This window comes from Apium graveolens, chromosome 7, assembly GCF_009905375.1.
Source record: "Apium graveolens cultivar Ventura chromosome 7, ASM990537v1, whole genome shotgun sequence".
In the NCBI taxonomy this organism is placed as follows: Eukaryota; Viridiplantae; Streptophyta; class Magnoliopsida; order Apiales; family Apiaceae; genus Apium; species Apium graveolens.
In genome coordinates this window covers 20,514,245-20,530,951 of record NC_133653.1, presented here as the reverse complement: position 1 = coordinate 20,530,951, position 16,707 = coordinate 20,514,245, and the positions used below count along the sequence as shown (strand labels likewise).

The 16,707-nt window shown below is 33.0% G+C and overlaps 2 long non-coding RNA genes across 2 annotated transcripts; one reads left to right on the top strand and one right to left on the bottom strand.

Annotated features, from left to right (window-relative positions):
- The first annotated feature begins 3,376 nt into the window (after nt 1–3,376).
- On the top strand, nt 3,377–4,469 carry LOC141672297 (uncharacterized). The gene is made up of 3 exons (XR_012555441.1): nt 3,377–3,763; nt 4,033–4,174; nt 4,260–4,469. It is a non-coding gene; the product is annotated as an uncharacterized LOC141672297 (long non-coding RNA).
- A 9,954-nt stretch (nt 4,470–14,423) lies between these two features.
- On the bottom strand, nt 14,424–15,989 carry LOC141671116 (uncharacterized). Its single transcript, XR_012554944.1, has 3 exons — nt 15,921–15,989; nt 14,657–14,815; nt 14,424–14,561 (listed from the first exon to the last, which is right to left on the bottom strand). It is a non-coding gene; the product is annotated as an uncharacterized LOC141671116 (long non-coding RNA).
- Nucleotides 15,990–16,707: the final 718 nt, after the last annotated feature.

Sequence of the window (16,707 nt, the reverse complement as noted above, 5' to 3'; positions counted from 1 at the left end):
CTCCTGAAGTTTTCAAAAGCTTTATCAAGTTCTTATCTGAAACTTACACTACAAGAAATTTGCAATCAGACAACACTTGACAAACAACGGTTAAAAAAAAAACCGTCGTCCTAAAAAATCATACAACGGTGAATTGATTTTACAGAAAAAATAGTTGTGTGAGCTCCAGAACAAACAACGGATATTCATCTTTTTTTAACTGTTGTACAAGTTGTATCCTCTCATCGAGTCAGACAACAGTTTTTTAAATATAGTGTTGTTGTAGATCTTTAACATAACGATTATAAACCGTTGTTACTATGTTAACATATAGGGATATAAGACAACGGTTTTGACATTACATTGTGTAATTGAGACAACGGTTTTTTAGAAAGGTTGTCCTCTAAACCATCAAACAACGGAATGAAACCATTGTCTGAGGAATTTCAATGGGTACCACGTATTGAGGTGGCAGCACGTGATAGGTGGTAAATCATTCACAAGGATTGCTGACGTGGCGAAATGAGAGCCCTTCATTGATATGAGATTTGATATTGGCCGTTAGATCGAAAAATAGCCGAATTCTTATACAACGGTTTTATGTTAAAACAAAAGTGTTGTCTTAGTTGGTCTTATACAAGCTTTTAGATATTACGTTGTGTAATTCACACAACAGTTTTTACAAGGGTTGTCTTAGAAAACTTCATACAACGGAACAAAACAGTTGTCTGAAATAGTTATTTTATATGATGATGGGCACCACCTGATGAGGTGGCACCCCATGATTGGTTGTAAACATTTTACTCGGATTGCTGAAGTGTCTGAATTATAGCCCTTGATTGAAATGAGATTAGATATTAGCCGTTAGATTGAAAAAAGCTGATATGCTCACACAACGGTTTTATAATAAAAAAAGCGTTGTCTTATTTTATCTTTACACAATGGTGTTTCAAGGAAACCATTGTAAAAGTATTACTCTATAAATGAGATTTCCGGTTTACAAGATTAATTTCTAAAATGATTTTTTCGACGATCCAACCGTACGGATGTTAAGATATATCAATTTTAGTCATATGAAAAAATTATTAAAAAATATGAACTTCATCTTGCATGTCAGGATTGGAAAAATCCGGTAAAAGTACCCCTCCCGACAACGAGACTCGTTCCCGATTTACAAGATTAATTTTTAAAATGATTTTTTCGATGATCCCACCGTACAGATATTAAGATATATCAATTTTAGTCATATGAAAAAATTATTAAAAAATATGAACTTCATCTTGCATGTCAGGATTAAAAAAATCCGGTAAAAGTACCCGTCCCGACAACGAGACTCGTTCCCGATTTACAAGATTAATTTTTAAAATGATTTTTTCGACGATCCGACAGTACGGATGTTAAGATATATCAATTTTAGTCATATGAAAAAATTATTAAAAAATATGAACTTCATCTTGCATGTCAGGATTAGAAAAATCCGGTAAAAGTACCCATCCCGACAACGAGACTCGTTCCCGATTTACAAGATTAATTTTTAAAATGATTTTTTCGACGATCGAACCGTACGGATGTTAAGATATATCAATTTTAGTCATATGAAAAAATTATTAAAAAATATGAACTTCATCTTGCATGTCAGGATTAGAAAAATCCGGTAAAAGTACCCCTCCCGACAACGAGACTCGTTCCCGATTTACAAGATTAATTTTTAAAATGATTTTTTCGACGATCCAACCGTACGGATGTTAAGATATATCAATTTTAGTCATATGAAAAAATTATTAAAAAATATGAACTTCATCTTGCATGTCAGGATTAGAAAAATCCGGTAAAAGTACCGCTCCCAACAACGAGACTCGTTCCCGATTTACAAGATTAATTTTTAAAATAATTTTTTCAACGATCCAACCGTACGGATGTTAAGATATATCAATTTTAGTCATATGAAAAAATTATTAAAAAATATGAACTTCATCTTGCATGTCAGGATTAGAAAAATCAGGTAAAAGTACCCCTCCCGACAACGAGACTCGTTCCCGATTTACAAAATTAATTTTTAAAATGATTTTTTCGACGATCCAACCGTACGGATGTTAAGATATATCAATTTTAGTCATATGAAAAAATTATTAAAAAATATGAACTTCATCTTGCATGTCAGGATTAGAAAAATCCGGTAAAAGTACCCCTCCCAACAACGAGACTCGTTCCCGATTTACAAGATTAATTTTTAAAATGATTTTTTCAACGATCCAACCGTACGGATGTTAAAATATATCAATTTTAGTCATATGAAAAAATTATTAAAAAATATGAACTTCATCTTGCATGTCAGGATTAGAAAAATCCGGTAAAAGTACCCATCCCGACAACGAGACTCGTTCCCGATTTACAAGATTAATTTTTAAAATGATTTTTTCGACGATCCAACCGTATGGATGTTAAGATATATCAATTTTAGTCATATGAAAAAATTATTAAAAAATATGAACTTCATCTTGCATGTCAGGATTAGAAAAATCCGGTTAAAGTACCCCTCCCGACAACGAGACTCGTTCCCGATTTACAAGATTAATTTTTAAAATGATTTTTTCAACGATCCAACCGTACGGATGTTAAGATATATCAATTTTAGTCATATGAAAAAATTATTAAAAAATATGAACTTCATCTTGCATGTCAGGATTAGAAAAATCCGGTAAAAGTACCCATCCCGACAACGAGACTCGTTCCCGATTTACAAGATTAATTTTTAAAATGATTTTTTCGACGATCCAACCGTACGGATGTTAAGATATATCAATTTTAGTCATATGAAAAAATTATTAAAAAATATGAACTTCATCTTGCATGTCAGGATTAGAAAAATCCGGGAAAAGTACCTCTCCCGACAACGAGACTCGTTCCCGATTTACAAGATTAATTTTTAAAATGTTTTTTTCGACGATCCAACCGTACGGATGTTAAGATTTATCAAGACTCTTTCTTGATTAAATAATTAATTTCTTAAAAAATATTTTTAGGATCATCTTGCACAATGTTAATATATATTAACTTTAGTTATGTAGAAAAATAATTTAAAATTTTCAAATTTGTTTCAAATGATTTTATATATAAAATTATGTGAAATTATTTAAAATAAAAATTATTCTGTTAATATAGAGTAAAAAAATAGGTATTTAATTATAATATATAATTAAGAAAAATAATTTATGATTTTTTCATTTTTCACAAAATTTTTTATTTCCCCCCTTTAATTTTCATTTCCCTCTCCCTTCTAATTTTCATTTCCCCCCTTACCTCTACCCTTCCCCTTTGTTAGATCTGATCGGTTCTCTCTCTCCCTACTCTTCCATCTCTCTCCCACGACTCTTCTCTCTCGTCTCTCCACCTTCTACCTGGTTTAGGTTTTTGAGTTTTCAAACCCTAACCATCTCACTCACCCAATCTTGTTTCTCTTTTACAAAATTGCCTCTGAATTCAGCTCAACTATTAAGATTCAGTTCAAGGTTAGGTTCTATATTTGTTGTGCTTAATTTACAGACGAAAGGTTGCCGCCTATTAGTCTACTGCTACCCCTGGGTTTTAACAAAACTTTTGAGGTGGATCAAAATCAATCAGCGGGGTTTTTAAGATGTTTGGAAGAGCCCCAAAGAAGAGTAACAACACCAAGTATTATGAAGTTTTGGGCGTTTTCAAGAATGTCACACAAGATGAGTTGAAGAAGGCTTATCGCAAGGCTGCTATCAAGAATCATCCTGATAAAGGCGGCGATTCTGATAAGGTAATCTGTTTCGAGAGAGTTTGTGTGAGAGAGTGGGTATTGTGTGTGTGTGTGTGTTATATATAGAGAGAGGTTCATTTCAGAAAACATGTATGCTTCTTTTATGCGCAGTGTGGGTGTTTGTGCAATTATATGCTTGGTTGGAATGGAAGATTAATTATATGTTCATGTTCTGTTATTTCTGTTTTGTTTTCCGATTGTATAAGTGCTTTGTTGCTGTTACATTTTTCCGTTGAAGATTTAGTATTAATCGCCTTGTTGTTTATCAGGTCATGGTAACGGTAGGGTGCAGAGACAAAAGAGAGGAGAGGATGTTGTGCATCCCCTTAAGATCTCTCTGGAAGATATGTATAGTGGTACCTCAAAGAAGCTTTCACTTTCCCACAATGTGATTTGCAGCAAATGCAAATGGTGAGTGTGTTAATTCTGTATTCTCTTGCTTTCATGTATTATTTTTATTTGTCTGCATCTGATATATGTGTATTTTCTATGCCAGTAAGGGATCAAAATCCGGGGCATCCATGAAGTGTTCAGGTTGCCATGGGTCTGGTAGGAAGGTATCCATGAGACAGCTTGGACCTTCTATGTATCAGCAAATGCAGCATCCTTGCGATGAATGCAAAGGATCAGGAGAGAAGATAAGGGACAAGGATCGTTGTTCCCAATGCAAGGGAGAGAAGGTAGTTCAAGAGAAAAAAGTTATGAATGTTATTATGGATAAGGGTATGAAGAATGGACAGAAGATTACTTATGCTGGTGAAGCTGATGAAGCGGTATGGTGTTGGCTGTTTACACGCCCCCTGTTTACACGCCCCCTGATTAATTTAAAAATGTGATTTTGTTAATGTTATATATGTATCAGCTCTGGAGAAGAGACATCGAGTCCCCTCTGCCTAGAATCGGTTTAATAAGTGAGTATCGATCAGACCAACATTGTCAGTATAAATGCATACATAAATATATATCTGTGATGATATATGTGGGTGTGAATATGCAGGGATGAAATTCAACGAATCAAAGCAGCAAATCCAGATATCAGCCACAGAGAAGCATTTAGTGCTGCGGCTAAATGTAAGTATCCCCTTGTTATAAATGAACATCAGGGTTTGGACTTCTTGATACAATGATTAGGCTAATATGAAAAAAGAAATCTCTCTTTTTTACCAATTTCACTTCATCAGTGGGCACATTTTCCACCCATCCATTTTGGTCTCATGACTGCTGATCAAACTACTGCCAAGAAGATCTTGAGTTTTAGGTTGTGTTGAACATTGCAACCTTTATATTATTATTTTTAGCTTGGAGAGCAATGTCGGTTTAGAATAGTGATAATATTTACTGTTTGCCCAATACTGCAACTTTCTGATGATGGTTGATTGAAATTTAAGTTTAAGAACAGTCTTAATTCTTTATGATTGAGATTCTGTTTCAGGAATTTGAGCCACCTGTACCTGTTCATCCTGAGGTAGACCCAAAAACAGTAGCTTAAGTTATTCTGGGGGGAGGTGCTGGAACTTGTCTGTTTCCACGGACTAGCAGAAGAGCTAAACCAGCTGTAAGTGATTATTTCTTGTGTGTTTGTGAAATAGTTTTTCCTGTGGTTGCTTATTATACATTGAGTTTCTTTTAGGAAGTATGTATTATTTGAAATGCAGAAATTGTTTCACATGGAAGTAATTATGAAGATTATATGTAATGTTTGGTGAGGTAGCAGAGAGTTACAAAGATTTTGCAGCTAGCCTTCCTGAAGATGAGTGTCGGTTATGCGGTTTATGACTATGATTTTGTGACCTTAGAGAATTAGCACAAGAGCAGAATTTTATTCATTTCATGGTAAGTACAAAATACAAGGTCTTAATTTTGCTTTATTTGCATTCCATTTCATTAAGTTCATTTATTTCTCATGTGTATATGGTTGCAAAGGTGTCCTGATACTGTAAAAGGTACGGAGCAAAATGATTTACGCAAGCTCTGACAGATTCAAGAGGGAACTCGATGGCATCCAGTTTGAGTTGCAAGCCACTAATCCAATGGGACTTGATGTTTTCAATAGCTGAGCCAATTAAAATGTATAGAGAATCTTTAAGTTATACTTCTAATTCTTGTAGAGAATTTTTGTATTGTAAATTTAATTTCAATTGTGAAATAACAATTGGATTGTCATAATACAATTTAATTTTAAAATTGGTTTATTTCAAACAATGAAATTAAATTTGTAAATAGTTGTGTGAAAGCCACTTAAGAAATGATGAAAACCGTTGTATGTCTCACTGCACATATTTTTTTAAAAAACTGTTGTCTTTTAATATTTTTTGTAATGTTTTAAATCTTTTACTCCATTGTCTTTTAAAAAAACATTCATAAAAGAAGCTTATAAACGGTTGTTTATGACAATATCGTATAAGGTAACAATAATGGTTTTTCTACAAAACCATTGTTGTTAAGTTAGATAGACAATAGTTTAATAAAGAAACAGTTGTTTTAAAAAAGTTCCAACAATGGTAAATATAGAGTACCCGTTGTGTCTTCTTGACTGTAACCACTATTAAAAACGGTTGTCTAATTTCTCTTATTACAAGGGTTAAAACAACCGTTGTCTGGTATTCTATCACACGAGTGTTGGATAGACAACGGAAACTATACATGTCACACAACGGTGCAAAACTGTTGTATGATTGCAAATATGTTGTAGTGTTACTTTGTTGGAGCTCTTACAGCTAACCCAGTTCTCTATCTGGATGTATTGGGGGATTTCCGTAACACAGCTGTAGCTAGGACAGTTGTGCATAAAGACCAATCTTCAACTCTAGTGGTTAACTATCAAATCAAAGGACAACAGGTTAAGATAACTGAAGATGACATGAACTTGGCCTTGAACATTCCAACTGATAAGTTAGTAGAGATTCCAACTCAGTAGGAGCTGTATGAATTTCTAGATTTTATCAACTACTTTGAGAAAATCAACTTGGCAAGTTTGAATAAGAAAAACCTAAGGAGGAATGGTCCTTTCTGTTTGATTATGTGGTGAGGGCTTTCACATGAAGGAAATCAGGATTTGATAGTGTTTCTATTATTGTTCAGAAGCTAGTCTAGTTAATGGCTCACAACAAGCAGATTAATGTAGGACACTACATTATGGAGGAATTGAGCACTAGGCTCATCATGCCATTAACTTCAAGAGGTAAATAAATTTTTCATCTTAGATTCATTATGTCTGTTTTAAATCATAAAGTAAATGACATACATATGCTTGAAGGTGTAGATAAATCATTAATAGGCAACTATAAGCAAGTGTCCAAAATCTTATTTAGATCACTTGCTACTAAGAATAAGGTACATATGGGTCTTAGGTTAACACCTTTCATGATTGAAAGATTTAAGACCTATCCTTACCCTATGCCTGATATGAGGATCAATGTAGTTCAACCTAGTGCAACAATGGTTCCTGAGCCTGTCGAAGTATAAACACAGGCACACCCACGAGAACCTTCCCATGTTGAGCCTACTTCTTCAAAACCAATAGTTGCTAGGAAATACACCACTTAATCCTCTCAAAAGGGTGAAGTGAGTAAAAAGAAGAGAAAGGAGGTAACCTTTAATATATTAAATAAGAGTGGTGAGGAACAATCACAAACTGAGTCACCCTTGGTCAAAAGAACAAAGAAGCAAACGACAACTGAGTTGACCAGTCAAGGCACCTCTACATTCTCTCAAAAGGATGTAGTTGTAAACAAGGGACTCGAACAGATTCTAGGGGCATCCTCTCAACAGGGTGTGTCTATTAAAAAATATTCTACCAAATGCACCCCGTAAAGAGTTTGCACAACCATCACTTGATCAAAATACAAGTGTATGGAAGGAGAAACAAGGATGACACACACAAGGAGAGCACATTCCTTGAAGCTCCCTCATCCATTTAGGGGGAGCTGCCAACACTCACTACTGACCAACAACACTTAATCTCTCAAATTTCTTCTTTACATACTGCACTTGAATCCATTCCTCAAGTACAAACTCATTCAAGTGACATGGTTCAAGAAACCTTGCTCACCACCCAGACACCAAACTTAGATGGTGAGAGGCTACTAGCTGGGGTAGACCTTGATGACACCATCACAAATATGGGGGATTCATCAGTTTTTAATGAAGACCGCATGGTGATAACAAATGCACCTTCATGTGCAAATCATCCTTCACAGGCTGTTAGGTTTGAGGGTAGTACTCCCGAGGGGGAGCTATCTAAATCCTCGCCAATTCAATTGGAGGTTCCTATTCCAAGAACGACTCCCCTCAAAATACTAGCAGAAATTGCATTGGTATTTGATGCTAGGAGGCAAGTACATCACATTCAAGTGATAGTGTTCTGAAAGGGACACAAGGGTTTGAGATTGGTGTATATGACAGTAACCCAATCAAATTCCCTCCAATTCAAATGGTGGTTCCCACTTCAAGTGGAGGACAACACACTTTCATAACCACAGTCGCTACTGTGAGTCAAACTGTGACTCCTGTCAGAGGTGGTTCTGTTATATTATCACCTTCTCACCCAACAAATCAACCCTCAACATTTCAACCTCAACAACCACATCTCATCTCTCAATGGCTCCAAGAAACTGAGGATCAACCTTCAACCATTGAAGATCTTGTAGTTGACCAGATTGAAGGCCTTGCACAAATCTCACAACAGCTGCTCATATCCAACATGTTAAATCAGGACTACCAAGCTATCATGCTCGCCTACCAGACATATGTCGAAGATAATCAAGCTAAAATTGTTGATGAAGCTGGTCAGGATACAAACTGTGATGCTTGGCTAGATAAAGAATTTTATATTAAAATGGATGCTATGCTAGCTAAGTTTAGGGAGTAGTATATCACTATTCTGGGAAGCAATGCTAGATCTCTAACTCCTCAGAAAGTGTATGATGCAATCAATGATGTATACAAGGCTCAAATCAAAGCTTTCCAAAATTTTGGAAAAGCACTTCAAATTACACTAACTGGACATCAAGATAAAATAATGAAGATGGTGAGGGAAAAGATGGATCAAATCATCCCTTCTCAAACTGAGATAAAAAACAAATTCATAAACTTTGCTGACCAGATGTCAAGGTATGATCTGAGTGGAATTGTAACACATGTCAAGAATCTCAAGACCTCGTTTGTGGCCCTGAATGAACAAGTTCAAAATCATATCATTCATTCTAATGATACAAGACTGAAGATGGATCAAATGCACTCTAGCAGATACACTCCTTCATCCCTGCTCATGGATGAAATTAAAAAGACTGTGCAGGACACTTTTATGGTTTCTATTTCCTCCACAACTAAATCTTCATCCACACTGCAAGTTCAAAAATTGCAACAAGTTTCTTCTCTCCAATCTTTCAATGACTCACTGAGTGTACAAGTACAAGCTCTTACATCCTTAGTGCAGAGTCAACAGAAAGACATCAAAATCCCGGTGGATTCTCACAAGCATCTCCAAATGTAGAATTCATTGCTTTGGGAGCCATCATGGGGAAACTCAAAATACCATTTCCCTCACTACTTCAAGATGTAAGGCCAAAATTACCAACTCCCCTACTCATGCCTGTCACCAAGACTAAGGGGGAGATTGAAGCTAGGATTCAATAATCCAAGAATGTTGGTAAATCTAAATCTAAAGAGCCTATACAGGTTGGCCAAAGTTCTTCACATGCTCAAATCTCTCATGATGTTGGAAAAGAAAGACTTCTAAAGGCTGCAGAAGGACCAAATCGAGATCAAGAATTCAGTGAACTTCTTGCAGTACTAAGGATGTCTCTTCAAAATAACTTCATCACCTACAAGAAAACATTGGCCAAAAACATCAACTTTATTAGGGCAGTGGTTTTGAAAATTGATAATTACTTGGAGAAGAGAATTATTGTGAATATCAATGATGGTGGTGTGGACAGATATCTCCAAGTATCTCTTCCAAATCTTAAAACTTTAAGAGCATTTGAGCTGGATGTAATGATTGAAAGAGTAAATCCAGTTATTCAGGAGGTCACCCAGCTGCTAAAATATATAAAAATGCACAGATAACAGCTTTTCCTAAAGCCTATTTATATCCAAACAAAGGGGTGGCATACATCTGTCCAACAACCGAATAATGCAAACATTTGATTGTTTCTAAAAACTGTGTTAGATCAAATATGAGGCTGATCATGACTCTGCAGTCTGATCTAAAGTACAAAAGGAGCAAGAAGCATGAGGATATGGAGATGATAAAGATCTTGCAGAAATACCTATTAAATTCTAATACCATGTTGCCAACCACTCAATTTAATTTAAAAGATGACAAGGATGATGATGAGCAGAAGCATGATGAGCAAACACCTTCTGGCTCAAATCCAAGTCAATCTTCAAGAGCAACTGGCAGCAAGGATAAAAATGAGGATGAGAAGAAGGATGATGATAAGAAAAGAGGGGATGAAAGAAGGAGGAAAAATAAGGAAGACAATTCAGGACCACACCAATAAACCCTACAAATCCAAATCAGTTTGTCTCAACCTACCAAACCTTTTAGCTTAAACAGTCAACCATCTCTCACCTCAAAGCCAAAATTTCAAAACAACAAATTTGTTGATGGCCAACTACAATCGAAATAATATTGCGATAGTTAATTAATTTCCAGCAACAATTGTAAAGATTATAACAACAAATTTTGTTATCAAATTTATTTCCTGAAAACCTCCATTAATGTCTTTATTAGTTGTAGATACCGAGTAGAGACCAAATTTAAAATAAACTAATAAAATATTAAAAATCGTAGATGTTGTTTTCTGTTTTTGAATGTACTAAGGATAGGACCCGAAGAATCAAATTCATACTTAACAATTTTATATTTATGATAAAATAATTATTTAATCATAATTGTTTGGTAAAAGTATAAAATATTATGTTAAAAATACTATATTTAATAAAAAAGATATTTTTAAGTCCCACAAATTGAAAAAAATGAATAAATTTTGATCCGAATCGAAGCGAATTTAACCAGAATCGAATTTTTTCCGATTTTAATCCAAATTTTATTTATTTTTCATCAGATTTAGACGCAAAATGAATCACATCCAATCTGATCTGAATGATCTCCAGATATATTATAATCCGAAAATAATCTGATCCGAAATCGACCCAGTTATTCAAATTTTCAGGTCTACACCCAATTAACAAACACATAAATATATTCTTTTCATTCTTTTTTAAAAAAATGAGTTCGCGCCGAGTCGAATTCAAAAAAATATAGTTCGACTCGAGTTTTATCAAGTTCAAATTTGTGATCGAATTCGATAACGAGTTTGAACCCAATCGAGCGCCATTTAATCAAGTCAAGATTCGAATTGCTCCACTAATACTAGAATAAAGTATTTTTAAAATAAAATCAAATTGAAAAGATCATATTTTTGTGGATGTTGATAAGGAGTTTTAAAATAATAACACAATTCATATGTGGTGTAGTGGGGGAAGATGTGAACATAAATAACTTTTATTAACCTTGTGAAGTCTCAAATTCGATTCTTCAAAAATAAAATTCATCTTAAGCCATAGTATATATAGGATAATTCTAGAGGTACCAAATTGGTACCCAGAATGATTCCCAAATACCACTTATTATGGTTTGATTTGTTACAACTCAATTAGTAATAGTGTACCCCGGCCCTACACTCACATAAATTCCCCCAATCACATTATCCCAAATTATCAAGTCACCAATGCCACGTCATTTGAGACCAAATTTTGGTACCTACTCTAGCACTACTCATATATATATAATGGATTTTATCAAATCTATAGTAAACTATAATAACCGTAATAAGGTATAAGTTGATTCAACCTCCATTTTGGTTATCCTATCTCACAACCATCGATTTTTTAGTCAAATTATCATAATCGTTAAATCTAAATATTAAAATGACGCAATACTAAAACTCACAGGTTCGAATCCCTCCAACAATAAATATTAAATTATTATTTATAGAGATACAAATAAGTTTTAAGGTTCGAATCTCACCAACAACAAACATTATTCAGTACTAAAATATGCATAATCACACCATAATAAGTTCGAATCCCTCCAACAAAAAAAGTTAAACATTCATATTGAAATGATATTCTTATGAATATTGTTTAAAATTTAATTATTTACATGAAATTTTTAATAAAATTTATATAAAATAAATTAAAATATATAAATATTAAAGAATCCGTGAATCGCACGGGGTTTAAGTTATATCTTAAGAAATATAAATAACTTGATAACTACTTACACATTTTAAAATTTCAGTTTAAAGTCGACTTTTAAATTTTATTTTAGAAATATTATATTTAAATTTAGTTTGTAACTTATATTTCATTTTAATTTTGACATTCAAACATATTATACAATGAACTTTAATATGATTTTTTTTGCAAATTGAGCTGGGTTATAAAAAACTCACCACTCATAATCTTGTGAGAAACAAAATGCTAATCTCATAATTTCAAAGAAAATAATTTGAAATATCATAATTTGTGATTTTTTTTATTTTCACATATAACGTAACTATTATATGCGTTTATAATTTTTTTCAAACTAAATATTTTTCAATGGGCATCTGTTTAATATAATTTTTTTTTGCATTTTCTATCACAATTAAAAAAAATGTTTTTCATGTTTGAAAATGCAAATTTAACTTACGTTTTAATAACAACGCATATTTGAATTGTGTTTATGCTCCGGCGCACGAAAAACTCGCGTTTTTCAAGTGATATTGTAATATCTGAAATTTTGGCGAGTTATATTTCCGTGAATTAGTGTGCATTAATTATTTTTATGCAATTCATGTGAAATAATTTGTTTTAATATAATTTATTTCAAAAATTAAATAACTTACTAAGCCACTTATGATCATGTATTTAATGGTTAGTCAGGTCATAAATGTTTCGTGATCATATTCTTAAATTTTGAAAAATGGTTAAACATGATGATGAAAAAGAATGTACCAATACGTAATTATGTGACCCATAAGTGTTTATGTGATTTCTCAAATAAAGTGAATATGAAATATGATAGTAATTTGATTTTCTTATAAGACTAGTAAATGCGAAAAGCTATCTATAAGCATAATTATAAATAGAAAATATAATAAATGATGATATTTAATGTTTGAAAAAGTAATTGATATTTTACTTGTGCATGTTTGATAGTATAAATTTTAAATGATTTATTTTGTGAAATTTGTCTTCAAACTTTTTACAAAATCATTGCAGTATATTTAAATCAATAATTTTTTTTATAATTTTTAAAATACCCCTAGACACTTTGTAAAAATTATAGTTAAATTTATTTTAGTAATTTAATATTATTGAGTATTATCTTGTAAAATACGTATGAAATAATCCGTTCGCTCATAAATAATTTTAAAATTATTGAGAAAAATTTAATTCGTATTCTATATTTGAAAAATAAAAATTGTATTAATCTGTACCATTTATGAACAATTTTATAAATTTATAGTTCATTTTTAGGTATTTTTAGCATTAATTAAATATAAGAAAATAATCATTTTTTATTTTGGATAATGTGAGATTGCCCCCGCCCCTTTTAACCCAGCTTTGGCTTATCTTTTCTTTCTCGAACAACCTCTCTACCTATCCAGGGGTATCCAAAAAATCCGCTAAACCGTGAATCCGGATCGGACCACAGCAATCTGAACGAAGAAAAACCGAAACCGCTAAAACCATTTTTAATTGTTAAGTTAACCGAATTGTTTACACATTAATGATTTTATTACATTTTTCAACAAAAAAATCGTTTAAACCAAACCAGCACTACAAGGAAAACAAGCTTCAACAACGGTTTATGTCCGTTGTCTGATACCCTATTTTCCCGTTGACTATTGAGCCGCCGTCTGTTAGTTGGATCAGACAACGGCTAAAAAACATTGTCTGAGATTATACAGACAATGATTATGGATTAAGCCCGTTGTATTACATCCAGAAAAGACAACGTTTTTTGCTTGTTTTCGTCGTAACAAGCGACATTACTCAAGGGTTCTCAAAAACTCAGAAAACCGTTGTGTAAGGTATAACATTAAAGCCAATCCTACAACACTTATTGTTGTATAAACGTTGTTGTGTATTCAGATAGACAACAAAAATGAAATTGAGCTCGTAGAACTCTTGTAATAAATTTCTACACACAACAGTTTTGGATTTTAATGTATGGCATGATCAGATACATACAACTGTTTATTTGTCCAAACGTATTGCATGAATACCTTTGATACAATATCTTAATATTATATAGACAATGGTTTACTAGTGTTGTGAAAGTTAATTTTGCACCAAAGTTTTGTGTTCGAAAGCATTGTTTTAGTATTAAAGACATGATATTTTAATGAAGCTTGGTTCTTAAAAGCGTTGTCTTTCACAAAATATAACAAGTAATCAAATAAAATTAACTTTGCAAATCTAAACAAAAGTTCTAAAGTTAATCCATGATCGAAAATTACAACAACATAGTTATACAAAAGCTAAAAGCATATTGATATCACTGCCTTCATGAGTCTAAGATTTCTACTAAAAATTAAAGAAAATATAGAGTCTACAAGGATTTGATGTTGGCTACTCAGAGCTCACTTGGCATTTTCAGGTTCTCTTCACGTTTTCCGCAAGAGCTATGTTGTCCTTGCAATATCATTACAGCTTGTGATAGGCAATTTCCCAATCTGGAGAAAACAATCTTCAAAATAAATCGACAACCACTCTTAAGTTAATATTCTTTTCCTTCCTGCATTATAAGAAAAACAAAGAACTGGATCTCTTAATATAAAGTGAAATCAAACCAAGACGTAATAGAAAATAAACAAATGCCCATAGTGTCACCTGGCTCACTTCCATGAAGAGACTGTCAATGTCCTGCTTTGTAAAGATACCACCTTTCCTCGCAGTTTCTCTTGGTGAAGATTGGGAGGTCCTGCTTGTTACAACTTCATCTTTTCCTCTTTTGTCAACCTCCTTTTTCAAATCATCTATCCCGACAATCTGTAGAGAAAGTCGAAGTACACATAAAATTCACTTAAAATAAGATTGACAAACTACATGCTAGGTTCTCAAAATTTCCAAATAAAAGGAGGCCACAAACATATACAGAAGGCAATTTGTAAACCAGGGCACATAGATTTGTAAAGTAATCCATAATTATGCTTCTTTTTTCGTAAATAGTTCAGCTGCTTTGTAGCTAGCTGATTACCTAAAAATAGTTTCAAAAACCCTTAAAATAAACGTCCATATTTCAACATTTAAGGTTACAGACACTACTACAGAAACGTACAGTACTACTGGCATAATGTTCTCCCATCAGTACATCATTTGAAAACACCTGTTCAACACATCATCATTAGTGTTGCTAATAAATCAGTACATAGACTTCTTAAGCTACATTGCTACGTCATACCTTCACTTGTACACTGAACTTATGAAGTAAAAGCGATACATATTATTTTGCCTAAGAAATAAGAACTCCCTTAACACTATAATATAACAACTTATATTTTTCTTTCACGGATATTTTCTACGCATAAAATAAATAAATGTTATACTTTATGGGGGAACTGAACTTAAAATTCAGGGGACACAATTATGAATATTGTTAGCTGAGTGGGAGAACAATACGAACTGCAGGATACAAAAGAGCTAGTCACACTAAATCTATATACATTATTAACAAGAATAATTTGTTATGTACATTCTCCAAAAGTGAAATATCAGGAATTCTATAAAAATGTATCCCCACGGGTGCTCATAGCTCTTAAGTCGCAATCCAGACTGCACCTTAATCAACTTATGCTCCAGGAGAACAAATAAGCCTGCTAGATTAACTATACCTACTGGTAGACACTACTAGTAACATATCTTGTTTTGTTCACTAGTTGAATAAAAAGAAACCATCTGCCATTGCAAAATCATTCAACAGTTGTCTCAAGACAGATCATTTTTATATCACAATTTCAATCTTACTAGTTACTAAATGAAGTCAACTAAGAACTACACTATTTCTTTAATATCTTAACTGGCGAGAAAATTTTAGAAATGAATAACAAATGAAAGATACAAGTAAAGATGTGATACAATTCAGGCCATATCATACAGTTTCGTATTTGAGGAGTTTCAGTCTCTTCCTTCTTTGTTTGTCATTCTGAAATTCCTGTTTCATGACCACAATTATAAGGGGTTTACCATGCTAAAAGCTAATACTGATGACTGTTTTGACTTTTTATGAAGCAAATGAATAGGAGTAATGATACTGTAATATAGAAGCGGGAAGATTGAAAAAAATAAAGAACAACCAACCTCATACGTTACTTTCTTATTGACTGGTGCAGTGTTGTCACAAAGAAGCCACTCAATGGTTGCTTTCAGTTTTAAGAACTCGCCCTCACTTTCGTCATCTACGGACTATAAAATTAGAATCAATCAGCAATTGCAAGATAATCTCTGTTGCTTTAATTTAGTTTACCAACTCAACCATGAAAAAAGCATAAAAAGTTAAGAAATTGTAATAAAACCACAAACTCAAGAGCATTGGGAACATAAGGCTAAAAGAACAGGGTGAGAGACAAAACAGAGCTCCCTAACCATAAAGGAAAAAGGAAAAATATACAACAGAAATCGGTTTTTAACTAATTAAAACACACACCAATAAAAACCCCCAAATTCAATATATAAGAATTCAATACAAGGTAAACAAAAAACAAAAAAAACAAGACAAGTAAATACCTTTCGCTTAACAAATCGAACAATGGTTTGTGTTTGAGAATCTAGCTTTTGAATAAATTAAGTTGGGGTTATTCCTTAAGAGACCTGGTTTTCAATTTGAATTGAAAGAGATGAGAGTTTAGAGAAAATTTGACATGGATAAAATAGGGTTCTAATAG